The sequence below is a fragment of the Haemaphysalis longicornis genome, unplaced genomic scaffold (genome assembly GCF_048455015.1).
Source record: "Haemaphysalis longicornis isolate Haplotype H1 unplaced genomic scaffold, Haemaphysalis longicornis Haplotype H1 scaffold_2, whole genome shotgun sequence".
Taxonomy (NCBI): Eukaryota; Metazoa; Arthropoda; class Arachnida; order Ixodida; family Ixodidae; genus Haemaphysalis; species Haemaphysalis longicornis.
This window is the reverse complement of record NW_027526295.1, coordinates 74,966,316-74,992,535: the sequence shown is the minus strand read 5'-3', so window position 1 is coordinate 74,992,535 and position 26,220 is coordinate 74,966,316. Positions and strand designations below refer to the sequence as shown.

General features: G+C 49.2%; 4 non-coding genes across 4 annotated transcripts; all 4 read right to left on the bottom strand.

Annotated features, from left to right (window-relative positions):
- Positions 1-4,606: 4,606 nt before the first annotated feature.
- Positions 4,607-4,725, bottom strand: LOC144171012 (5S ribosomal RNA). The gene has a single exon (XR_013322744.1). It is a non-coding gene; the product is annotated as a 5S ribosomal RNA (ribosomal RNA).
- Positions 4,726-5,259: 534 nt separating this feature from the next.
- LOC144171108 (5S ribosomal RNA) lies at positions 5,260-5,378 on the bottom strand. The gene has a single exon (XR_013322839.1). It is a non-coding gene; the product is annotated as a 5S ribosomal RNA (ribosomal RNA).
- A 533-nt stretch (positions 5,379-5,911) lies between these two features.
- Positions 5,912-6,030, bottom strand: LOC144171143 (5S ribosomal RNA). The gene has a single exon (XR_013322872.1). It is a non-coding gene; the product is annotated as a 5S ribosomal RNA (ribosomal RNA).
- Positions 6,031-6,565: 535 nt separating this feature from the next.
- Positions 6,566-6,684, bottom strand: LOC144171120 (5S ribosomal RNA). The gene has a single exon (XR_013322851.1). It is a non-coding gene; the product is annotated as a 5S ribosomal RNA (ribosomal RNA).
- Between the last annotated feature and the right edge of the window lie 19,536 nt (positions 6,685-26,220).

Sequence of the window (26,220 nt, the reverse complement as noted above, 5' to 3'; positions counted from 1 at the left end):
GTCAGAAGCGTGAAATCTGTTTTGCGATTCCGAAATTAGTGGCCGTAAAACAAAGTGGTCGGGCGAACTAAGAGGCCGCTCGCTTTCCTTGTTTGCTCTCGCTTTACTTAATTACGCTCTTGCAGTATACATTCCCAGTTCGCACTTAATAGCCTAGAATGAGGGTCAGCAACGGCTGAGTTCCATGCAGCCGACACGGCGGAGTGCTGGACGGCAAATCGGAAGGGGGGGGTGGGGGGGGGGGGGAGGGGAGGAGGGGGATTTTGAATGCAAAGAGAGAAAAATCAGCGAATTTGTAATAATATTTGACAATAATCTGGCGAAGTGTGAAGATGGGGGTGCAATTCAACTGGAGGACGCCAATTCTCTGTTCTTGCCTCGCTGTCTAACGCCATTTGAATTCAAAACTGGCGTGTCGGCGTTCAGATTCGACGACCCCTGCACTAGAAAACCAACACAGTCAGTGATGATCGTATGTAAATATTCGGGGCCCCGCGCCGTGTATGCGGCTGTGTTATGTTATGCTGTGTTATGTGGTGTTATAGAAGTACACATCTCAGCAGGCAGCGGGCGTGTGATTTGGTGCATGTTTTGCGTCTTTTAATAGCGCTTAATTTGTTTATTTGGCGCTATTGCCCCACCTACTCGCTAGTATACATGTACCCTCCCGTTCGTAAATCGTTCGGCGTAAAACGTTACGCAAGAATAATTTAGTTTGCGAAAATACGAAACAAAATTTCCACTCGTTTCAAAGGCGGTGCCAGGCCAGCAGTGTCAGCTGTGTCGGCAGCGCAATTCTTGCGTTCGCTTGCATGATCCCGCTGAAGCAACCTTTTGCAGTTACCTCAGGATATAGGATGAGCAGCTAGCGTTCCGTGTTTATGCTACTCGTGAACTTCCCTTTGTCGACCGCACGCAAGAAGAAAAAACTGTAACTGTCGTCAAACAGTTAAACCACCCGACCTGGCGATACTGTCCCACGCCGCGACCATCGCGAAAGCTCGTTAAAAGAAAGCCGACAAATCGGCTTCTTTTAGCGGATATTATTTTGTTTAGCCTCTGCAACTACTTTAATTGCTATTTCATACAATATGCAGTCATTTAAACTAGCCACAAAGCGCCACAACCAACTTTCACTCTGGCTTGTAATTGAAAACACATGGAGGGCGGCGAGGGTCGTCTGCTTTTGTACTACCCAGAGTCGTTGGCCGCTAGGGGCGCTGCATGTCGCCAAAACTCCAGCGCAGGAGGCCTATAGGTTCAATGAAGCACGAGCTAACTGGAACACATTTACAGAGACATCGAAACTACACCACACATCCATAGGACACCTACACGTTGAAGAAGCTACCCAACTCCTCACGGCACACATCCTCGACGCCGCCGAAAAGTCCATTCCCCACGCATCTGGTGCCCCGTGCAACCAGAGGAGGCCGTGGTGGAATGAGGACTGTAGGCGGGCGCGAGAGGCCCAGAACAAGGCGTGGGGTATCCTTCGTCGGTACCCCACGCCGGGTAACCTTATTTTGTTCAAACGGGCCAAGGCGTTTGGAAAACGTGTGCGCCGTGAGGCAAAACGAGAGAGTTGGCACACCTTCTTGACATCCATTATTTCATACACAGACACACACAAAGTCTGGACACGTATACGCAAGCTCAAAGGACAACAGACACACAGCCTGCCCCTGGTTAGCGCAACAGGGGACACACTGGAAGACCAGGCTAACACTCTTGCACAACACTTCGAACACGTGTCTAGTTCGGCACACTACACAAACACTTTCATGAAACACAAAACATCTGCAGAAAAAAAGCCCTTACACGACAAAGACAAATCAAAAACTTCTTACAACTCTGAATTCACTCTCTATGAGTTGAGGGCTGCCCTGAGCACGTGCAAACCTTCAGCTCCAGGCGCAGATAAGATTACATACACCATGATACAGCACCTACACCCAGACACTCTTGAAACACTCTTACACCTATACAATAAAATATGGCTTTCGGGGCACATTCCACGCTCTTGGAGGGAGGCCATAGTAGTGGCTGTCCTAAAGGAAGGGAAGGACCCTTCCTCTCCTGCCAGTTACCGCCCCATTGCCCTGACAAGCTGCCTGTGTAAGCTCTTCGAGAAGATGATAAACAGGAGACTTGTGTACTTCTTAGAGTACAATGGTCTTCTCGAGAGCTGCCAGGCGGGCTTCAGGGCGGGGCGATCTACCAACGATCAACTCGTTGCATTAGAGGCGTATATAAAAGATGCTTTTCTCCATAAGCAGTACTGTATGACAGTATTCTTTGATCTAGAAAAAGCGTACGATACCGCGTGGCGGTATGGCATCCTAAGCGACCTGAAGTCCTTTGGCATGTCGGGTAACATGATGAACACGCTTGCCAGTTACCTGTCTGAAAGAACGTTTCGCGTGCGAGTTGGAACTGCACTTTCTAGGGTTCATGTGCAGGAAAACGGCGTGCCGCAAGGTGGAGTTTTGAGTTGCACTTTGTTTATTGTAAAGATGAATTCTCTTCGGAAGGCGCTACCACCATCGATTTCCTGCTCCATTTACGTAGACGACGTTCATTTATCCTTTAAGTCTTGTAACCTGTCTGTCTGCGAGCGCCAGGTCCAGCTTGGTGTTGGCAAGCTAGCTGGTTGGGCAGACAGCAACGGTTTTAAATTTAATCCAGGGAAGTGCACTTGTGTCTTGTTTTCCAAGAGGCGTGGCATCCGGCCGGATCCAGACATTCATCTCAATGGTGTCTCGATTCCTGTCAAGAAAGAACACAAGTTTTTAGGTATAATCTTTGACGAAAAGCTCACATTTATCCCACACATAAAACAACTTAAACATAAATGCTTAAAAACTGACTATCCTGAAGGTTCTGTCGCACATTTCTTTTGGTGCTGACAAACAACTTCTTTTACGTGTTTTTACCAGCTTGATAGGCTCACGACTGGACTATGGTAGCATTGTCTATGGGTCAGCCACTAAAACATCCCTCAGAATGCTGGACCCTGTGCTTCATCTAGGGCTGCGCTTGTCGTGTGGTGCCTTTCGGACTAGTCCAGTCGAAAGTCTGTATGTAGAGTGCAACAAATGGAGCCTAGAACGTCAGCGAGCCTACACAGACCTTCTTTATGCTTTTAAAATCTCATCAATGCCTCACCATCCTTTTACATCAGTTTTTTATGATACGTCTATGACTGCACTACTCCTAAACCGACCATCGTTCTCTGCGCCCTTCTCTTACAGAGTTAGAGAGGAAGCGTCAGAGCTTTCTGTCTCCTTTTTAGACACCATACAAAGTTCTCAAACAGGTTTTATAGCACCATGGCATCTCCGCCCTGTATCATGCGACACATCCTTCACACATGTAGATAAAAACCGAGCTCCCACATGTGCAATTCTGCAGTACTTCTTGTATTTGCAGCAGAAGTATCAATTTTCCGAATTTTATACGGACGCCTCTAAAACTGCCACCTCTGTGTCCTGCGCGGCGCATGGGCCCGGCCTTAATGTCACTAAAACTCTTAACAGTAATACGAGTATCTTTACGGCAGAGGCTTATGGTGTACTTCTTGTTGTTAAGCATATCCTTCAAAGTCACATCCCACAATCCATTATATATACAGACTCCCTCAGTGTCGTCCGGGCGTTGTCGTCAACAAAGTCTTCAAAAAATCACGTTGTAAATCTAATAGTCAAGGGTATTATGTCTGTGTATGTCCACAAATTTGAACTAGTCCTTTGCTGGGTCCCTGGCCACTGTGGTATAGCCGGGAACGAAGCAGCGGATCGAATGGCCGCTGCTGCTACACTCTCAAATACAGTAGACATAACCACATTACCCTACACCGACGTGAAACACACATCAGACAGCAACTTCGCAAAACATGGCAAACACACTGGAGCGAACAAACCGACAACAAGTTACACGTAAAAAAACCACACTTGGGACCATACACCACCGACACACGCAATAGATACACTGAAGTCGCCTTGGCTAGATTACGGATAGGGCACACTCACGCAACGCACTCGCACCTGCTCACTGGATCTCGAAGACCTCTGTGCAGCAGGTGCGGAGAGGCCCTATCCGTGATCCACATCCTCATAGAATGTAAGGCACTCGACACTACACGACGCAAACACTTCCCTCAACTACACACACGACATATTCCACCACACCCATCATACTTCTTAGGAGATGATGCCATGTTTTCTGTTCAGCGCACCTTTAAGTTCCTATCAGAAGTTCCCTTTTTTACAACTCATCTCATACCACCCATAGCTTTACCCCTGGTCCCATACACCAGCCACCTTATTTATTTTTTAACCACTCTTGTTCTTCACCCTGGCCCTTTACACCAGCCGTACTCATAGTTTTTAACTGATTTTATTTCGTGTTGTCTCCTCATCAAATAACTTTGTTTGGCGCTCTTTGCCCATGTCGGCCTTGCGCCAATAAAATCAAACCATCATCATCATGGTCCTTCCGCGCCCCCGCCACCGCCAGGGGGCAAACGAAACTTGGTGGGAAAAAAAAATAGACACAACTCTTTGAACGCAAATTAATAAGGGAAGTTTTAAAAAGCAAAAGAGGATGCCATCGGCACTCGGTGTTCCCAGGTGGTCTCCCTCCCAAGTACTGACCGAGCCCAATGCTGCTTAGCTTCGGTGATCGGACGAGAACCGGCGTATTCAGCATGGTATGGCCGATGGCGAATATCAAAGCCTTACGTGCCTTTTTATAACATATCACACCAACAACCAGCATCTCTACCATTTCACCTGTTGTTCGGCAGGACACGCGGCCGCCGCAACACATCACTCCATATCCTAGGGATCCCGCGACGTCGCACGAAGCCCTCAAGTCGCCGAACATTGCTGCGCGCACTTGGGGAACACTTTTGGAAACGAATGTGGCCTTGAGTCGTTGTGGTTACGCTGGCTAGACGTTGGGGAATGGTTCCGTTTGTCGCACATTAGCCGCAGGTGCTCCGGAAGTGCGAAATGCCTGCTTTCACGACCTTCGAGGGGCAGATAGAAAGACGAGTCAGTCACAGGTAATCCGCCGCGCCCAACGAAGGGTGGAAAATCGGATAACCCGCCCGCTGTGCTGCGGCGAAGCATCATCTAGTGGTCCTTCCGCGCCCCCGCCACCGCCAGGGGGCAAACGAAACTTGGTGGGGAAAAAAAATAGACACAACTCTTTGAACGCAAATTAATAAGGGAAGTTTTAAAAAGCAAAAGAGGATGCCATCGGCACTCGGTGTTCCCAGGTGGTCTCCCTCCCAAGTACTGACCGAGCCCAATGCTGCTTAGCTTCGGTGATCGGACGAGAACCGGCGTAGTCAGCATGGTATGGCCGATGACGAATATCAAAGCCTTACGTGCCTTTTTATAACACATCACACCAACAACCAGCATCTCTACCATTTCACCTGTTGTTCGGCAGGACACGCGGCCGCCGCAACACATCACTCCATATCCTAGGGATCCCGCGACGTCGCACGAAGCCCTCAAGTCGCCGAACATTGCTGCGCGCACTTGGGGAACACTTTTGGAAACGAATGTGGCCTTGAGTCGTTGTGGTCACGCTGGCAAGACGTTGGGGAATGCTTCCGTTTGTCGCACATTAGCCGCAGGTGCTCCGGAAGTGCGAAATGCCTGCTTTTACGACCTTCGAGGGGCAGATAGAAAGACGAGTCAGTCACAGGTAATCCGCCGCGCCCAAAGAAGGGTGGAAAATCGGATAACCCGCCCGCTGTGCTGCGGCGAAGCATCATCTAGTGGTCCTTCCGCGCCCCCGCCACCGCCAGGGGGCAAACGAAACTTGGTGGGAAAAAAAATAGACACAACTCTTGGAACGCAAATTAATAAGGGAAGTTTTAAAAAGCAAAAGAGGATGCCATCGGCACTCGGTGTTCCCAGGTGGTCTCCCTCCCAAGTACTGACCGAGCCCAATGCTGCTTAGCTGCGGTCATCGGACGAGAACCGGCGTATTCAGCATGGTATGGCCGATGGCGAATATCAAAGCCTTACGTGCCTTTTTATAACTCATCACACCAACAACCAGCATCTCTACCATTTCACCTGTTGTTCGGCAGGACACGCGGCCGCCGCAACACATCACTCCATATCCTAGGGATCCCGCGACGTCGCACGAAGCCCTCAAGTCGCCGAACATTGCTGCGCGCACTTGGGGAACACTTTTGGAAACGAATGTGGCCTTGAGTCGTTGTGGTTACGCTGGCTAGACGTTGCGGAATGGTTCCGTTTGTCGCACATTAGCCGCAGGTGCTCCGGAAGTGCGAAATGCCTGCTTTCACGACCTTCGAGGGTCAGATAGAAAGACGAGTCAGTCACAGGTAATCCGCCGCGCCCAACGAAGGGTGGAAAATCGGATAACCCGCCCGCTGTGCTGCGGCGAAGCATCATCTAGTGGTCCTTCCGCGCCCCCGCCACCGCCAGGGGGCAAACGAAACTTGGTGGGAAAAAAAAAATAGACACAACTCTTTGAACGCAAATTAATAAGGGAAGTTTTAAAAAGCAAAAGAGGATGCCATCGGCACTCGGTGTTCCCAGGTGGTCTCCTTCCCAAGTACTGACCGAGCCCAATGCTGCTTAGCTTCGGTGATCGGACGAGAACCGGCGTATTCAGCATGGTATGGCCGATGGCGAATATCAAAGCCTTACGTGCCTTTTTATAACACATCACACCAACAACCAGCATCTCTACCATTTCACCTGTTGTTCGGCAGGACACGCGGCCGCCGCTACACATCACTCCATATCCTAGGGATCCCGCGACGTCGCACGAAGCCCTCAAGTCGCCGAACATTGCTGCGCGCATTTGGGGAACACTTTTGGAAACGAATGTGGCCTTGAGTCGTTGTGGTCACGCTGGCTAGACGTTGGGGAATGCTTCCGTTTGTCGCACATTAGCCGCAGGTGCTCCGGAAGTGCGAAATGCCTGCTTTCACGACCTTCGAGGGGCAGATAGAAAGGCGAGTCAGTCACAGGTAATCCGCCGCGCCCAACGAAGGGTGGAAACTCGGATAACCCGCCCGCTGTGCTGCGGCGAAGCATCATCTAGTGGTCCTTCCGCCCCCGCACGGGGCACCTTGAGCAATCTTGGTGACGGTACTGGCGATACCGCGGACCCCGAGCCCCCAAACATAAGCTGGATCCAACCGTGGCGATGTGTTAATAGGTGGAGGGTTAGAAACCACGAACGGTGGCCGTCGGAGCCCAGGTCAAGCTCCGGCGGATGGGCTCCCTGTCTGTTCACCAGGCAGGGAGCTCCGGGACCTCTTTGGCTACCAGGGTAAGGTCAAAGAAGAAAGTACCCCCGTGTCCCTGCTTTTTCCTATGCCATATGGATAAATCAAAACCCCCCCCAGACGTGATCGGCCCCGGGGCCGCACCGAAGTTTCCTTTCCATCCCTTCCAACAATCCACAGTCCGAAACCTGACAACTATCCTCGATTCTTGGTTATCGAGGCAGTTGACAAAACAAACCCTGTTTCATCCATGTCCGTATTCTTGATCACTAAGTTCCTGGAAGGCATCCTCGGAAAATCGTTCGATGCTAAGAAACTCCGTACCGGTAAAGTCCTAGTCAATGTCAAGACGCAGCAACAAGCCACTAACCTCCTGTCGCAAACCTGCATGGCAGATCTGGCCATCACAGTCACTCCCCATCGTAGCCTCAACAGCTCTCAGGGTGTGATCTCGGAGACCGATTTGTTGAATGAGACCGAAGCTGATCTGTTGGAAGGCCTGAAAGATCAGGGTGTAACTGCAGTGAGGCGTATCACCATCAGACGAGACAATAAGGAAATCCCCACAAAGCATATAATCTTGACATTCAACAAATCAAAACTTCCTGAACACATCAATGCTGGCTTCATTAGGTGTGGTGTACGACCGTACATACCTAACCCACGCTGCTGCTACAAGTGCCAGCGATTCGGGCACGCTACAACTTCTTGTCGCGGCAAAACGACCTGCGCGAAATGCGCCGCACATGACCACCCTACTGAAAACTGTAACTCCACTACCTTCACCTGTGCAAACTGTCAGGGGCCGCACGCAGCATGGTCCCGCAGCTGTGAAAAGTTTCAATTGGAAAAGAAAATCATTAACATCAAGGTCACAGAAAACATCACCTTCCCGGAGGCGCGAAAGAGGTTCGCCTCCTTCCCTCTGGGCAGGTACGCCGACGCAGCTCGCCGGGGGGCGGAGCGCCGTCTGGTTTCGGCGGGGACCCAGTACCGCGAGTCGGACTTGGTCCCGCCCCCGCCCCCCCCCAGGGTTGCCCCAGGCAGCCCAACCAGCCTCTGCACCGCTCGCTCACCCAGCAGCGGCTGTGGTTGCAACGTCCGTTGGGGATGCCGCTGCATCCACTGCATCCTCCCCACCGGCCCAAAGCACACGCAAGGGCACGGAGATGGAGACGGAGGCAGTCGCAGCGACCCCCTCCTCTGCCTCACTGCCTGTGCCACCTGTCGTGCTTCCCACGCCTTCGGCACTGGCAGCGCAGGCAAAGAATGCCCGAAAGGGTACCACGTCAAGGGGGCCTAGTCCGCTGAGGACCCCCATGCCTTCAGATGACGACATGGACGTCGAGCCCTTCCGGCTTTCATCGCAGCGGAAGGAACGGGCTGCGACGTCCAGGTCAGTAGAGAAGGCCAGAAAGCCGCTCCCAAGAGTCCAAGCCCCGAAAGACCCTACATAAATAATCACACTCCAGTAGCTCTGAACACATAATAATGGGAAGAGAAAACATAGTTCAATGGAACTGCAGAGGCCTTCTGAATAATCTTGACGACGTGCATGAGATTCTGCATGCCAACCAGCCAAGTTTAATGTGTGTCCAGGAAACACATCTGAATTCCAAAAACACAAATGTCTTGAATAGTTACCTGGTATACAGGAAAGACAGGGATGGCTGCACCCACTCTTCTGGCGGTGTGGCCATAATCGCCCGCAAATCGTTAGCATGCCACCCTGTCACCTTGAACACTATCCTTGAGGCTGTAGCCATCCGCACAATAATATTTAATAGGTTGATAACGGTATGCTCCATTTACATCCCTCCTGATCTTGCACTTTCGAGCTCTGACTTTGAGGCGCTGATCGACCAGCTGCCGGAGCCGTACATTCTAACAGGCGACCTTAATGCTCACAATTCTCTTTGGGGCTCTTCTCGTACGGATGCCCGGGGTCGCCTGATAGAGAGGTTTCTTACATCCTCTGGAGCATGCCTCTTCAATAACAAACAGCCTACATATCATAACATAGGACACAATACATACTCAAATCTTGACTTGGCTATTGGTTCGGCAATTCTCTTTCCATGTCTTGAGTGGGGTGTGGGCACGGACCCATATGGCAGTGACCACTTCCCCACATCACTAACATATATAGGTAAAGGCCCAAGCAGTTCATCTTCCCATAACTTTGGCGCATGATAGCCTAAGTTGCTTATGTGCCATAAAACACAACACAACAACACAACACAACAACAACAATGAAGCACGAGCTAACTGGAACACATTTACAGAGACATCGAAACTACACCACACATCCATAGGACACCTACACGTTGAAGAAGCTACCCAACTCCTCACGGCACACATCCTCGACGCCGCCGAAAAGTCCATTCCCCACGCATCTGGTGCCCCGTGCAACCAGAGGAGGCCATGGTGGAATGAGGACTGTAGGCGGGCGCGAGAGGCCCAGAACAAGGCGTGGGGTATCCTTCGTCGGTACCCCACGCCGGGTAACCTTATTTTGTTCAAACGGGCCAAGGCGTTTGGAAAACGTGTGCGCCGTGAGGCAAAACGAGAGAGTTGGCACACCTTCTTGACATCCATTAATTCATACACAGACACACACAAAGTCTGGACACGTATACGCAAGCTCAAAGGACAACAGACACACAGCCTGCCCCTGGTTAGCACAACAGGGGCAACACTGGAAGACCAGGCTAACACTCTTGCACAACACTTCGAACACGTGTCTAGTTCAGCACACTACACAAACACTTTCATGAAACACAAAACATCTGCAGAAAAAAAGCCCTTACATGACAAAGACAAATCAAAAACTTACAACTCTGAATTCACTCTCTATGAGTTGAAGGCTGCCCTGAGCACGTGCAAACCTTCAGCTCCAGGCGCAGATAAGATTACATACACCATGATACAGCACCTACACCCAGACACTCTTGAAACACTCTTACACCTATACAATAAAATATGGCTTTCGGGGCACATTCCACGCTCTTGGAGGGAGGCCATAGTAGTGGCTGTCCTAAAGGAAGAGAAGGACCCTTCCTCTCCTGCCAGTTACCGCCCCATTGCCCTGACAAGCTGCCTGTGTAAGCTCTTCGAGAAGATGATAAACAGGAGACTTGTGTACTTCTTAGAGTACAATGGTCTTCTCGAGAGCTGCCAGGCGGGCTTCAGGGCGGGGCGATCTACCAACGATCAACTCGTTGCATTAGAGGCGTATATAAAAGATGCTTTTCTCCATAAGCAGTACTGTATGACAGTATTCTTTGATCTAGAAAAAGCGTACGATACCGCGTGGCGGTATGACATCCTAAGCGACCTCAAGTCCTTTGGCATGTCGGGTAACATGATGAACACGCTTGCCAGTTACCTGTCTGAAAGAACGTTTCGCGTGCGAGTTGGAACTGCACTTTCTAGGGTTCATGTGCAGGAAAACGGCGTGCCGCAAGGTGGAGTTTGGAGTTGCACTTTGTTTATTGTAAAGATGAATTCTCTTCGGAAGGCGCTACCACCATCGATTTCCTGCTCCATTTACGTAGACGACGTTCAATTATCCTTTAAGTCTTGTAACCTGTCTGTCTGCGAGCGCCAGGTCCAGCTTGGTGTTGGCAAGCTAGCTGGTTGGGCAGACAGCAACGGTTTTAAATTTAATCCAGGGAAGTGCACTTGTGTCTTGTTTTCCAAGAGGCGTGGCATCCGGCCGGATCCAGACATTCATCTCAATGGTGTCTCGATTCCTGTCAAGAAAGAACACAAGTTTTTAGGTATAATCTTTGACGAAAAGCTCACATTTATCCCACACATAAAACAACTTAAACATAAATGCTTCAAAACACTGACTATCCTGAAGGTTCTGTCGCACATTTCTTTTGGTGCTGACAAACAACTTCTTTTACGTGTTTTTACCAGCTTGATAGGCTCACGACTGGACTATGGTAGCATTGTCTATGGGTCAGCCACTAAAACATCCCTCAGAATGCTGGACCCTGTGCTTCATCTAGGGCTGCGCTTGTCGTGTGGTGCCTTTCGGACTAGTCCAGTCGAAAGTCTGTATGTAGAGTGCAACAAATGGAGCCTAGAACGTCAGCGAGCCTACACAGACCTGCTTTATGCTTTTAAAATCTCATCAATGCCTCACCATCCTTTTACATCAGTTTTTTATGATACGTCTATGACTGCACTACTCCTAAACCGACATCGTTCTCTGCGCCCTTCTCTTACAGAGTTAGAGAGGAAGCGTCAGAGCTTTCTGTCTCCTTTTTAGACACCATACAAAGTTCTCAAACAGGTTTTATAGCACCATGGCATCTCCGCCCTGTATCATGCGACACATCCTTCACACATGTAGATAAAAACCGAGCTCCCACATGTGCAATTCTGCAGTACTTCTTGTATTTGCAGCAGAAGTATCAATTTTCCGAATTTTATACGGACGCCTCTAAAACTGCCACCTCTGTGTCCTGCGCGGCGCATGGGCCCGGCCTTAATGTCACTAAAACTCTTAACAGTAATACGAGTATCTTTACGGCAGAGGCTTATGGTGTACTTCTTGTTGTTAAGCATATCCTTCAAAGTAACATCCCACAATCCATTATATATACAGACTCCCTCAGTGTCGTGCGGGCGTTGTCGTCAACAAAGTCTTCAAAAAATCACGTTGTAAATCTAATAGTCAAGGGTATTATGTCGGTGTATGCACGCAAATTTGAACTGGTTCTTTGCTGGGTCCCTGGCCACTGTGGTATAGCCGGGAATGAAGCAGCGGACCGAATGGCTGCTGCTGCTACACTCACGAATACAGTAGACATAACCACATTACCCTACACCGACGTGAAACCACACATCAGACAACAACTTCGCAAAACATGGCAAACACACTGGAGTGAACAAACAGACAACAAGTTACACGTAATAAAACCACACTTGGGACCATACACCACCGACACACGTAATAGATACACTGAAGTCGCCTTGGCTAGATTACGGATAGGGCACACTCATGCAACGCACTCGCACCTTCTAACGGGGTCTCCAAGACCTCTGTGCAGCAGGTGCGGAGAGGCCCTATCCGTGATCCACATCCTCATACAATGTAAGGCACTCGACATTACACGACGAAAACACTTCCCACAACTACACACACGACATATTCCACCACACCCGTCATACTTCTTAGGAGATGATGCCATGTTCTCTGTTCAGCGAACCTTAAGGTTCCTATCTGAAGTTCATTTCTTACAACTCATCTCTTATCACCCATAGTTTTACCCCTGGTCCTATACACCAGCCACCGTATTTATCTTTTAACCACTCACGTTCTTCACCCTGGCCCTTTACACCAGACGTGCTAATAGTATTTAACTGACTTTATCCGATTTCCCTCCTTATCAAATAACTTTGTATTTGGCGCTCTTTGCCCATGTCGGCCTTGCGCCATTAAAATTAAACCATCATCATCATCATCAGTTACGTTCCCACCTCTTTCAACAACTGTCTTGTCAACAACCGTGAATAACTATGCTCGTTTTCTTGTGATTGAGTCAGCTGACTCAGCAAGACCTGTCGCTCCCATGTCCGTATTCTTGATCTCTAAATTTCTGCAAGGCACCATAGGTGGCAAATATCAAGCTAAAAAGCTCAGGACCGGAGAAATCCTTGTAGAACTCAATGCTGAACAACAAGCGCGCACTCTTCTTGCACAAACCCGCATCCATGATCTGGACATCAGGGTCACGCCCCACAGGAGCCTAAACAGCTCCCAGGGTGTGATTTCTGAGACAGATCTCCTGACGGAAACAGATGCCGACCTTCTCGAAGGTCTAAAGGATGAGGGCGTCACAGCTGTGCGGCGCGTCACGATGCGCAGGGATGACAAGATAATCCCCACCAAACACATTATCCTGACCTTTGACCGCTCGGCACTTCCACAATATATAAATGCAGGCTTCATTCGATGCTCCATTCGTCCTTACATTCCGAACCCGCGCCGTTGCTTCAAGTGCCAGCGGTTCGGGCACAGTACAACCTCTTGCCGCGGCAAAACAACGTGTGCGAAATGCGTCGCGCAGGACCACCCCACCGACAACTGTAATTCTGACATCCTCACTTGTGCAAACTGCAGTGGCCCACATGCGGCCTACTCCAGGAAATGCGATAAGTTCCAAATAGAAAAGAAAGTAATCAATCTCAAGGTCACAGAAAACATCACCTTCCCAGAGGCGCGGAAGAGGTTCGCCTCTTTCCCTCTGGGTTCCGCACGGGGCACCTTGAGTAATCTTGGTGACGGTACTGGCGATACCGCGGACCCCGAGCCCCCCAACATAAGCTGTGACCTACCGTGGTGATGTGTTTTTAAGGTGGAGGGTAGAAACCTCTAACGGTGGCCCCCCGCACGGGGCACCTTGAGCAATCTTGGTGACGGTACTGGCGATACCGCGGACCCCGAGCCCCCAAACATAAGCTGGATCCAACCGTGGCGATGTGTTTATAGGTGGAGGGTTAGAAACCACGAACGGTGGCCGTCGGAGCCCAGGTCAAGCTCCGGCGATGGGCTCCCTGTCTGTTTATCAGGCAGGGAGCTCCGGGACCTCCTCAGCTATCAGGGTAAGGTTGTGGAAGAAAGTACCACCGTCCCCTGCTTCTATACATACTGTATGGCATTTTCAAACCCCCCCCCCGCACGGGGCACCTTGAGCAATCTTGGTGACGGTACTGGCGATACCGCAGACCCCGAGCCCCCAAACATACGCTGGATCCAACCGTGGCAATGTGTTTATAGGTGGAGGGATAGAAACCACGAACGGTGGCCGTCGGAGCCTAGGTCAAGCTCCGGCGGATGGGCTCCCTGTCTGTTTACCAGGCAGGGAGCTCCGGGACCTCCTCAGCTATCAGGGTAAGGTTGTGGAAGAAAGTACCCCCGTCCCCTGCTTCTATACATGCTGTATGGTATTATCAAACCCCCCCTCCAAACGTGATCGGTCCCTGAAAAGGGGCCGCACCGAAGTATCATTTCCGTCCTTACCAACGACCTCAACCCCACAGCCAGCCAACTATCCCCGCTTCCTGATCATTCAATCCGTTGAAAAAGAAAAGCCTGTTGCCTCTCTGTCCGTCTTCTTGGTCACAAAGTTCATAGAAGGTATAATAGGAAAATCCTACAAAGCAAAGAAACAGAGAACGGGAGAACTGTTGGTCGAAGTCAATAACCAGCAGCAGGCAACAAATCTCCTGAGCCAGACACGCATTGCAGATCTAGACATCACGGTCACGCCCCACCGAAGCCTTAACAGCTCACAGGGCGTGATCTCAGATCCTGACCTCATGACTGAAACTGAAACCGATCTGCTGGAGGGCCTGAAAAGTCAGGGCGTAACAGCAGTGAGGCGCGTAACGATACGCAGAGAAGACAAAGAAATTCCAACTAAACATCTCATCTTAACATTTGATCGATCAACATTACCAGAATTCATTAACGCAGGATACATTCGATGTTCGGTTCGGCCATACATTCCTAACCCCCGCCGCTGCTTTAAGTGCCAGCGGTTCGGGCACAGCACCAACTCTTGCCGCGGCCGTCTGACCTGCGCAAAGTGCTCCCAGCATGATCACCCATCGGACAATTGTCCATCATCAACCCTCACCTGCGCCAACTGCCAGGGACCCCATGCCGCCTACTCTCGAAAATGTGAAAAGTTTCAACTAGAAAAAAAATCATCAACATCAAAGTCACTGAAAACATCACCTTCCCAGAGGCGCGAAAGAGGTTCGCCTCTTTCCCCCTGGGGAGGTACGCCGACGCGGCTCGCCGGGGGGCGGAGCGGCGTCTGGTGTCCACAGGGACCCAGTTCAGCGAGTCTGATCTGGTCCCTCTCCTGCCCCCCCCTGGGGTGCCTCAGGCATCCCAATCCGTTTGCCACGCCGCTTGCTGAGGCAGCAGCGGTTGTGGTGACAACCTCTTCTGTGGGGACCGGTGCCGCTCCCGCCTCTGCCTCCCCGTCCTCCAGTGCGTTGGAGGTTGCCGACCGGATGGACACCGGGGGCCCCGCATCGGCTCCTGCCGCCACCGCCCCTCCCGTGCCACCTCTGGTGCCCCGGACGCCCTCGGCGGTGGCAGCTCAAACGAAGGGTTCCCGAAAGGGGGCCAAGTTCGGGGGGCCTGGTCCGCCGGGCACCCTTCTGGCATCCGACGAGGAGATGGATGTCACGCCGTTCCTGCCTGCTACGCAGCGCAAGGAGCGGCCTCCGATGTCCAAGCCGACAGAAAAGCCTAAAAATCCTAGAATAACAGCCCCGAAAGACGACACATGAACAAACACACACACTCCAGTTATTCTTAAACTTAAATAATGGGAACAGAAAACATCATCCAATGGAGCTGCAGAGGCCTCCTTAAAAATCTTGACGATGTATATGAGATTCTGCATGCCAGTCAGCCAAGTATCATGTGTCTCCAGGAAACCCACCTCAATTCTAAACAAACAAATTTCTTAAATAGGTACATGGTATTCAGAAAGGACAGGGTTGGCTGCACACACTCTTCAGGAGGTGTGGCAATTGTCGCCCGGAAATCATTAGCCTGCCATCCTGTCACTTTAAACACTATCCTCGAGGCTGTAGCAATCCGTACAATAATATTTAATAGGTTGGTAACGGTATGCTCCATTTACATTCCTCCTGATTTTGCACTTCTGAGCTCTGATTTCGAGGCGCTGGTCGACCAGCTGCCCGAACCATATATTCTAACAGGCGACCTGAATGCGCACAACTCTTTTTGGGGCTCCACCAGAACGGATGCCCGAGGTCGCCTGATAGAGAAATTCCTTACATCTTCAGGAGCATGCCTTTTCAACAAAAAACAGCCTACATACCATAACTTAGGACACAATACATACTCACATCTTGACTTGGCTATTGGTTCCGCAATTCTCTTTCCATGTCTTGAGTGGGGCGTGGGCACGGACCCATATGGTAGTGACCACTTCCCCACTTCCCTAACTTACATAGGTAAAGGCCCATGCAGTCCATCTTCCCATAACAGGTTTAATGAATCAAAAGCAAACTGGAGTACATTCACAGAAACATCTAAACTACACCACACAACCATAAAACACCTACACGTGGAGGAAGCAGCCCAACTCGTCACGGCACACATACTCGACGCCGCCGAAAAGTCCATGCCCCAGGCCTCCAGTGCGTCCCGCAACCCAAGGAGGCCCTGGTGGAACGAGGACTGTAGGCGGGCGCGAGAGGCCCAGAACAAGGCGTGGGGCGTCCTTCGCCGGTACCCCACGCCAGATAATCTCATTTCCTTTAAACGGGCAAAGGCTCTTGGGAAGCGTGTGCGTCGTGAGGCGAAAAGGGAGAGTTGGCGCACCTTCCTCACTGCCATCAACTCATACACCGACACTCACAAAGTCTGGACACGAATACGTAACCTTAAAGGAGGACAGACACACAGCCTGCCCCTGGTCAGTACAACAGGGGACACACTAGAAGACCGGGCTAACACACTTGCACAACACTTTCAACACGTTTCCAGCTCTGCACACTACACAAACACTTTCCTAAAACATAAAAATACTTGTGAAAAGAAGTCCCTACATGACACTAACAGGTCAAAATCTGGTTACAATTCTGAATTTACACTCTATGAGTTGAGGGTTGCCCTGAGCACATGTAAACCTTCAGCTCCAGGGGCAGATAAGATTACGTACACCATGATACAACACCTACACCCAGACACTCTTGAAACACTCCTACACCTATACAATAAAATATGGCTTTCGGGGCAGATTCCACACTCTTGGAGGGAGGCCATAGTAGTGGCGTTCCTGAAGGAAGGGAAGGACCCTTCCTCTCCCGCCAGTTATCGTCCCATCGCCCTGACAAGCTGCCTGTGCAAGCTGCTCGAGAAGATGATAAATCGCAGGCTCGTGTACTTCCTTGAGTACAACGGTCTTCTCGAGAGCTGCCAGGCAGGCTTTAGGGTGGGGCGATCCACCAACGATCATCTTGTTGCGTTGGAATCCTTCATAAAAGATGCATTTGCTCATAAGCAGTTCTGCCTTACGGTATTCTTTGATCTTGAAAAGGCTTACGACACAGCCTGGCGATACGGCATCCTTAGTGACCTGAAGTCCTTTGGTGTGTCAGGTAACATGTTAAATACCATTTCTAGCTACATGTCCACGAGGACATTTCGTGTTAAGGTTGGGTCATCCCTGTCCGGGATACATGTGCAGGAAAATGGTGTGCCGCAAGGTGGAGTTTTCAGCTGCACATTGTTTATAGTTAAGATGAACTCCCTCTGAAAGGCATTGCCACCAACCATTTTCTGTTCCATCTATGTGGACAATGTGCAAATATCTTTTAAATCCTGTAACCTGTCAATATGCGAACGTCAAGTACAGCTCGGTGTTAAGAAGCTTGCTGGATGGGCGGACCTTAACGGTTTTAAACTGAACCCGGGCAAAAGTACTTGTGTTCTGTTCTCCCGCAAGCGCGGGCTTAGTGCGGACCCTGAGATTGCTCTTGGCCGTGCATCTATTCCTGTTAAAAGGGAGCACAAGTTTTTAGGTGTAATATTTGATAACAAGCTCACGTTCATACCTCACGTCAAAGCACTGAAACATAAATGCCTAAAAACACTAAACATTCTCAAGGTGCTCTCCCACCAATCCTATGGTGCAGACAAGGAGCTACTTCTCCGGGTCTTTACCGCCTTAGTCGGGTCCCGGTTAGACTACGGCAGCGTCGTGTATGGGTCGGCATCAAAAACCGCACTAAAAATGCTTGACCCAGTACTCCACTTGGGCCTCCGCCTTGCGTCGGGTGCGTTCCGCACTAGCCCGGCAAAGAGTCTATACGTTGAATGTAACAAATGGTGCCTTGAGGACCAACGAACGTACATGGACTTGCTCTACGCTTTCAAAATTTCATCGATGAATAAACATCCTTTTAAACCTGTTTTTAATGATGCATCCACATCACTAGTGTTTGTAAATCGACCGTCCGTTCCTGTGCCATTCTCACTTAGAGTGAGACAGGAAGCTTCGGATTTGAACATCTCCTTTTCAGACATTTACACATCTTCCTTTACTGATGTTTTACCACCCTGGTAGCTTCAACCTGTGTGTTGTGACTTGTCTTTCATAAATATTGATAAAACCAGGGTACCACAAACTGCAATTTTGCAGCACTTCTTCTCCCTGCAGTACAAGTATCAATGTGCAGAGTTTTATAGTGACGCATCAAAAACTGGAACCATAGTGTCTTGCGCTGCTCATGGACCAAACTTTGATGCATGCAGAACCATGAGCACATACACCACAATTTACTCAGCTGAAGCATATGGCATCTTACTCATTGCACAACACATTCTTGAACACAAAATCTCGAAGTCCATCATATATACAGATTCCTTGAGTGTTGTGCGCACATTGGCATCATACAAGCCATGCAAAAACAGAATTGTCCATATGGTTTTCAACACTATCATTTCTATATATGCCCAAAAACTTGTTCTGGTGTTGTGCTGGGTTCCAGGCCATGCTGGAATTGCTGGCAATGAGGTTGCGGATCAGAAGGCTGCATTTGCTGCACTCAGGAACACAGTAGATATAACCATACTACCACAGAAGGACCTTAAGCCACAAATTCGACAATACCTTCGTAGGAAATGGCAAACACACTGGGACGAACAGACAGACAACAAACTACATGTAATAAAGCCACACTTGGGACGGTACACATCTGACTCACACAACAGACACACGGAAGTCGCCTTGGGTAGGCTGCGGATAGGGCACACCCATGCGACGCACTCGTATCTGCTGACGGGATCTTCTAGACCCCAGTGCAGCAGGTGCGGAGAGGCCCTATCCGTAGTGCACATACTAATCACATGCAAGGCACTTCACACAACACGACACAAACACTTCAGAGAACTCTACAGACAACATATTCCCCTACATCCATCGTTTTTTCTAGGTGACGAAGCCATTGTTTCCGTGAAACGTGTGTTTGAGTATTTGTCAGAAGTCAAGTTTTTAAAACTCATTTCCTATCACGCATCATGAAATCTGGCCCTATACACCAGCCATGCTCATTGTCGTTTTGTAATTTTACTTTTGTTTTTGCTGATTTTACTGAGTGTTTAAGGTATCACCTCTCATATACGACTATTGTTTTGGCGCTCTTTGCCCCAGTTGGCCTTGCGCCATAAACATCAAACCATCATCATCAAACCCCCCCCCAAACGTGATCGATCCCTGAAAAGGGGCCGCACCGAAGTATCTTTTCCTTCATTGCCATCTTTGACATTTCCTGAACCAGATCATTACTCTCGATTTCTTGTCATGGAGTCCCTCAATCCAACCCACCCTCTTGCATCTCAGTCAATCTTCTTGATCGCAAAATATCTTGAAGCCATATTAGGAAAATCATATAAGTGCACAAAACAAAGGTCTGGTGAACTACTAATCGAGGTAAATGACAAGCAGCAGTCCACGAAGCTTCTAGCTCAGACTAGACTGGCTGATCTAGACATCAGGGTCACACCCCATCGGAGCCTCAACAGCTCGCAAGGTGTGATATCCGAGACGGATCTCTTGAACGAAACGGATGCGGATCTCCTTGCCGGCTTGAAGGATCAGGGCGTCACTGCCGAGAGACGCATCACCATCCGCAGAGACGACAAGGAGATTCCCACCAAACACATTATCTTGACTTTCGACCGAGCAGTTCTTCCACAATACATAAATGCAGGTTTTATACGTTGCTCCATTCGTCCGTACATCCCGAACCCGCGGCGCTGTTTTAAGTGCCAGCGGTTCGGGCATGGTACGAACTCTTGCCGTGGCCGAACGACGTGCGCAAAGTGCGCGGCGCACGATCATCCGAGCGAGAACTGCTCAGCCGAAACTCTCACTTGTGTAAACTGCGGGGGGCCGCATGCGGCATACCCCCGCAAGTGCGAAAAATTTCAACTAGAAAAAAAGATAATAAACATTAAGGTAACCGAGAACATCACCTTTCCAGAGGCGCGGAAGAGGTTCGCCTCTTTCCCCCTGGGGAGGTACGCCGACGCAGCTCGCCGGGGGGCGGAGCGGCGTCTCGTTTCCACAGGGACCCAGTTCAGCGAGTCTGACCTGGTCCCTCGCCCGCCCCCCCCTGGGTTGCCTCTGGCAGCCCAACCCGCCACCACGCCGCTTGCTGAGGCAGCAGCGGTTGTGGTGGCAACCTCTTCCGTCGGGACCGGTGCCGCTCCCGCCTCTGTCTCCCCGCCCTCCAGTGCGTCGGAGGGTACAGACCCAGACAACGCACATACATCCTAGGTAAGTACCAGGGATGTCCCACCTGGGACTTCGGGAACTCCCAGGGACATCCCACTTAAGTTCCAAAAACATCCCAAGTGATACAAAAAAAGACCTCGCTGGGATGTCCCAGACCAGGACTTTGCTGGGAGGTCTGACATCCCATGTAGAACAAAGAAAGGAAATTTGTGGGATGTTCCAAAAAGGTACTCGTAGGTACTTTCCAGGACACGTTTGATTAATGCTTGTGGTTATAGCTCAACATTCCATTGCAATGGAGCTTTTCCTCCACTCAAGTGCACAATTAGAACTCTGCAAAACCATTTTATTGGACGAATTTCGTACATAACAGAGATCAGTGGCAAAATCAAGCAGCACTTAAGTCTTAAAGGTACACCATACACTTTTAATACCACAAACAAAAGTTCTTTATAACTTGAGGCATGACTTTACTTCTGTTTCTCACAATAAATCCGACTAGCTGAAGCAGAAGTGAAATTTCACATGAAAAATTTCTAAAGGTAGCATGAGTTATGTACAGAAAGATAAGAATCGTCTCTTCTCTTTTACATCAGAAATGTGCCATGCACCTGAATAATTCATTTACAAAATAGAGAGCCTAATTTCTAAGCAATTTATGGCATAAAGAATAAGGTCTGAAAGTGCTGTACCTTATGAAATACCAAAAGGTGAAACATGTTTCACGACGCAGGAAAAGCACATTGGTGCACAGAAAGTTACTGAAAACCATTAAAAGGGCCATGCAGACAAAACACAAGTTTGGTTCACTAGAAAGATTGCCTCGATAGATACATTTTGACACGACTTTAAAGGGGCCATGAAGACAAAATACAAGTTTGTTTTATTCAAAAGATTTCGTGTTCTATAGTGCCCCCAGTGCTTGTCCAGAAGCAAACGATGCTTTGTTCACTGTGAAATTAATCAATTTAAGCTCAAATTTTGATTTTCACGCCAAAACGTGTGTTTGAATGACGTTTGCAGTGATATAGAGCAGGTCTTTCAGCTAAAGTTGGTGTGGAGCGGAGACTTGTTTACTGTTAGTTGACCTAGATGGCGCCACCACACCACGGAAAGCAGTCTTATGTTTTTGGTTTGTTTGTGACCGTATTTAAACATGGCTTGTTTTTATTCATGGAGAAAATACTAATTTTGTGAAACATGGTGCTCGCTCGACAAATATGGTCACGTAAGACACCGTCGCTTGCGTCAGTCGGCCAGTGTTGTCTGAGACAATTCCAAAGCCCCGCGGTGCTATGCATCTAAACGAAGCATAGTGCGTGCAGTACCAACAGCAGTACGCAGAGGTACTTCAATGTTTATGTGTGCTTTCCTAACTTCCACTGTTTGTCCCACCATTCTTACCGATATAAAATAATGTGCCCTAAATTTAAATGAAAATAGCTCTTTGGGCATGCTTATGAACTCTGCCTAATTTGCGTTTGCCGGCCTCAGACAATTGCACAGCTCGGCATATGACATCATAGGTTCTGCTGCGGTAAATGAGCTACTGGGTCGCATGGCCATTCCCTTTTTTTCCTAATTATGTAGCTTATTTGAGTGAAGTTTACGTTAAAAGTGGTGTCAACCTGATTCTACCGAGGCAATCTTTTGAAGGAACCAAACTTGACCTGTCTCCATGGCCCCTTTAAATGTAAACGTTGCTCAAATAAGCTACATAATTAGGAAAAAAGGGGATTGCCATGCGACCCACTAGCTCACTTCCCACACTAGGACACGACACCATACACACAGCCGTGCGATTGGCTGAGGCCAGCAAAAGCAAACACAAGTTAGGCAGGGCTTATAAGCTTGCAGAATAAGCTATTTTCGCTTAAGTGTAATGCATATTCATTTTATAGCAGTAAGAATGGTGGGGTGAAACAATGGAAGTTACAAAAGAAGAACCAGTGCGTATTGCTGTTAACTACTGCGCACACTATGCTTGTTATAGCAGCACAGCACTGTGGCGCTTTGGGGTTGTCTCAGACGACACTGGCCGAGCGGTGTAAGCGACACTGTCTTACGTGACCCTAATTCTAGACGTACCCCATGTTTCACGAAGCAATTAGTACCTACTGTAATAAAACCAAGCCAGGTGCAAATACAGTCAAAAACAAAGCAAAGGTGAAGACAGCATGGTGGCGATATTTAAGAAGATTGATGGTAAACAAGGCTCCGCAGTCCACTGCAGGCAGGACGGCGCACTTGAAATTAGCTTGAAGACCCTTCCTTGTGATGTCAAGGCAGATGTCACAAAACACACGATTTGGTGGGAGAATCAAAATTTTAACTTGAACTGATTAATTTCTTGGCGAATAAAGCACCATTTGCTGCCCGAGACGTGCAAAGGGTACTACAAAACCCCAAAGCTTGTTTTCAAAGAAAACAAGCTTGTATTTAGTTTGCATGGCCCTTTAATGTGGCAGTCACACTCCCTCAGGCCGCGCGGCCACTTTTGAACAATACGGGGCTACCGTAAGGCATCGCTTTGCACCACACACACATAAAAATCATTCGAAAGGCCAGCTGATCTAGTTCTGATTGATATAAAATACTAGTTCTAAAACCTACTGCAAATGAAAAAAAAACTTATAAAATAAAATTTGGATCACGTGTACCTACATTCGAAAAGAATTATGTAGAACTATTTAACGTAAAGGGAGGACATTTGCTGTGTGCTTAGCAGACATGCCAATTGGCCACATGATGACAAATTTGTTCTCAGCCAAACAGGTTTGCACCTGTCTGCTAAAAGGCAAACAAAAGCTAACAGAAGAAAATTGATGAACAGGTAACATTACACAGCTTAGAGCAGAAGAATAACACTTTGAACGTGTTGGCTGTATGCATATTTTCCTACCTTTAAAATTTGGCTGCATTTTGTTACCATTTTACGCACTGAGGTCTAAATGTGGAAATATATGTGCTTGCATACTTATGAGTTAGCGTTGAAAATGTAGGACCGTGTAAGGATGTATATTGCGACATTTTAACCTTGGCAATTAAAAAATTCCAAATAAATGCAGCCAAATTTTGACGGCAAAAAATCAGTCTACAGCCTACATGTACAAAAACTATCACTGCTCTACACTGAGTCATGTAAATATCAGGTAGAGAATTTCCCTTTTTAGACTTTTTTAGCAGAAATACGAAGAAATTTTGAAACCAATTGAATTCCATCATGCAGCCACTAATTGGCATGTATTATGAATGCACAGCAATCTATCCAATTTCTGTTGAATTGTTTTGTATAACTTCGAAAATACAGAGGCAAGTGAAGCAAAATAAGATTTCTCGAGTTTTAAATTTGAATTTGTCTCTCATACACTAAGATAAATAATATTTATATTACTCAAAATTAGACAGGCTGCACTTTGTAATAGTACATTAGCCATGTATGTGGTGTTAGTTGACGCACAGCAGAGACCATACAAACGTCCAAATGGACAACCACACCCTCAGGGAGTACTGGTGCCATACACCTTATTCTGGCATGATGCCCTGAAGTCCGTAGTTTTTTTACCACGGAGTAGCTTACCACACACCCCCGCACGGGGCACCTTGAGCAATCTTGGTCACGGTACTGGCGATACCGCGGACCCCGAGCCCCCAAACATAAGCTGGATCCAACCGTGGCGATGTGTTTATAGGTGGAGGGTTAGAAACCACGAACGGTGGCCGTCGGAGCCCAGGTCAAGCTCCGGCGGATGGGCTCCCTGTCTGTTCACCAGGCAGGGAGCTCCGGGACCTCTTTGACTACCAGGGTAAGGTCAAAGAAGAAAGTACCCCCGTCTCCCTGCTTTTTCCTATGCCATATGGATAAATCAAACCCCCCCCCCTAGACGTGATCGGCCCCCGAAAAGGGGCCGCACCGAAGTTTCTTTTCCATCCCTTCCAACAATCCACAGTCCGAAACCTGACAACTATCCTCGATTCTTGGTTATCGAGGCAGTTGACAAAACAAACCCTGTTTCTTCAATGTCCGTATTCCTGATCACTAAGTTCCTGGAAGGCATCCTCGGAAAATCGTTCGATGCTAAGAAACTCGGTACCGGAGAAGTCCTTGTCAATGTCAAGACGCAGCAACAAGCCACTAATCTCCAGTCGCAAACCTGCCTGGCAGATCTGGCCATCCGAGTCACTCCCCATCGGAGCCTCAACAGCTCTCAGGGTGTGATCTCGGAGACCGATTTGTTGAATGAGACTGAAGCTGATCTGTTGGAAGGCCTGAAAGATCAGGGTGTAACTGCAGTGAGGCGTATCACCATCAGACGAGACAATAAGGAAATCCCCACAAAGCATATAATCCTGACATTCAACAAATCAAAACTTCCTGAGCACATCAATGCTGGCTTCATTAGGTGTGGTGTACGTCCGTACATACCTAACCCGCGCCGCTGCTACAAGTGCCAGCGATTCGGGCACGCTACAACTTCTTGTCGCGGCAAAATGACCTGCGCGAAATGCGCCGCACATGACCACCCTACTGAAAACTGTGACTCTACTACCTTCACCTGTGCAAACTGTCAGGGCCCGCACGCAGCATGGTCCCGCAGCTGTGAAAAGTTTCAATTAGAAAAGAAAATCATTAACATCAAGGTCACTGAAAACATCACCTTTCCAGAGGCGCGGAAGAGGTTCGCCTCTTTCCCTCTGGGGAGGTACGCCGACGCAGCTCGCCGGGGGGCGGAGCGGCGTCTGGTTTCGGCGGGGACCCAGTACCGCGAGTCGGACTTGGTCCCGCACCCGCCCCCCCCCCCCCCAGGGTTGCCCCAGGCAGCCCAACCAGCCTCTGCACCGCTCGCTCACCCAGCAGCGGCTGTGGTTGCAACGTCCGTTGGGGATGCCGCTGCATCCACTGCATCCTCCCCACCGGCCCAAAGCACACGCAAGGGCACGGAGATGGAGACGGAGGCAGTCGCAGCGACCCCCTCCTCTGCCTCACTGCCTGTGCCACCTGTCGTGCTTCCCACGCCTTCGGCACTGGCAGCGCAGGCAAAGAATGCCCGAAAGGGTACCACGTCAAGGGGGCCTAGTCCGCTGAGGACCCCCTTGCCTTCAGATGACGACATGGACGTCGAGCTCTTCCGGCTTTCATCGCAGCGGAAGGAACGGGCTGCGACGTCCAGGTCAGTAGAGAAGGCCAGAAAGCCCCTCCCAAGAGTCCAAGCCCCGCAAGACCCTACATAAATAATCACTCCAGTAGCTCTGAACACATAATAATGGGAAGAGAAAACATAGTTCAATGGAACTGCAGAGGCCTTCTGAATAATCTTGACGACGTGCATGAGATTCTGCATGCCAACCAGCCAAGTTTAATGTGTGTCCAGGAAACACATCTGAATTCCAAAAACACAAATGTCTTGAATAGTTACCTGGTATACAGGAAAGACAGGGATGGCTGCACCCACTCTTCTGGCGGTGTGGCCATAATCGCCCGCAAATCCTTAGCATGCCACCCTGTCGCCTTGAATACTATCCTTGAGGCTGTAGCCATCCGCACAATAATATTTAATAGGTTGATAACGGTATGCTCCATTTACATCCCTCCTGATCTTGCACTTTCGAGCTCTGACTTTG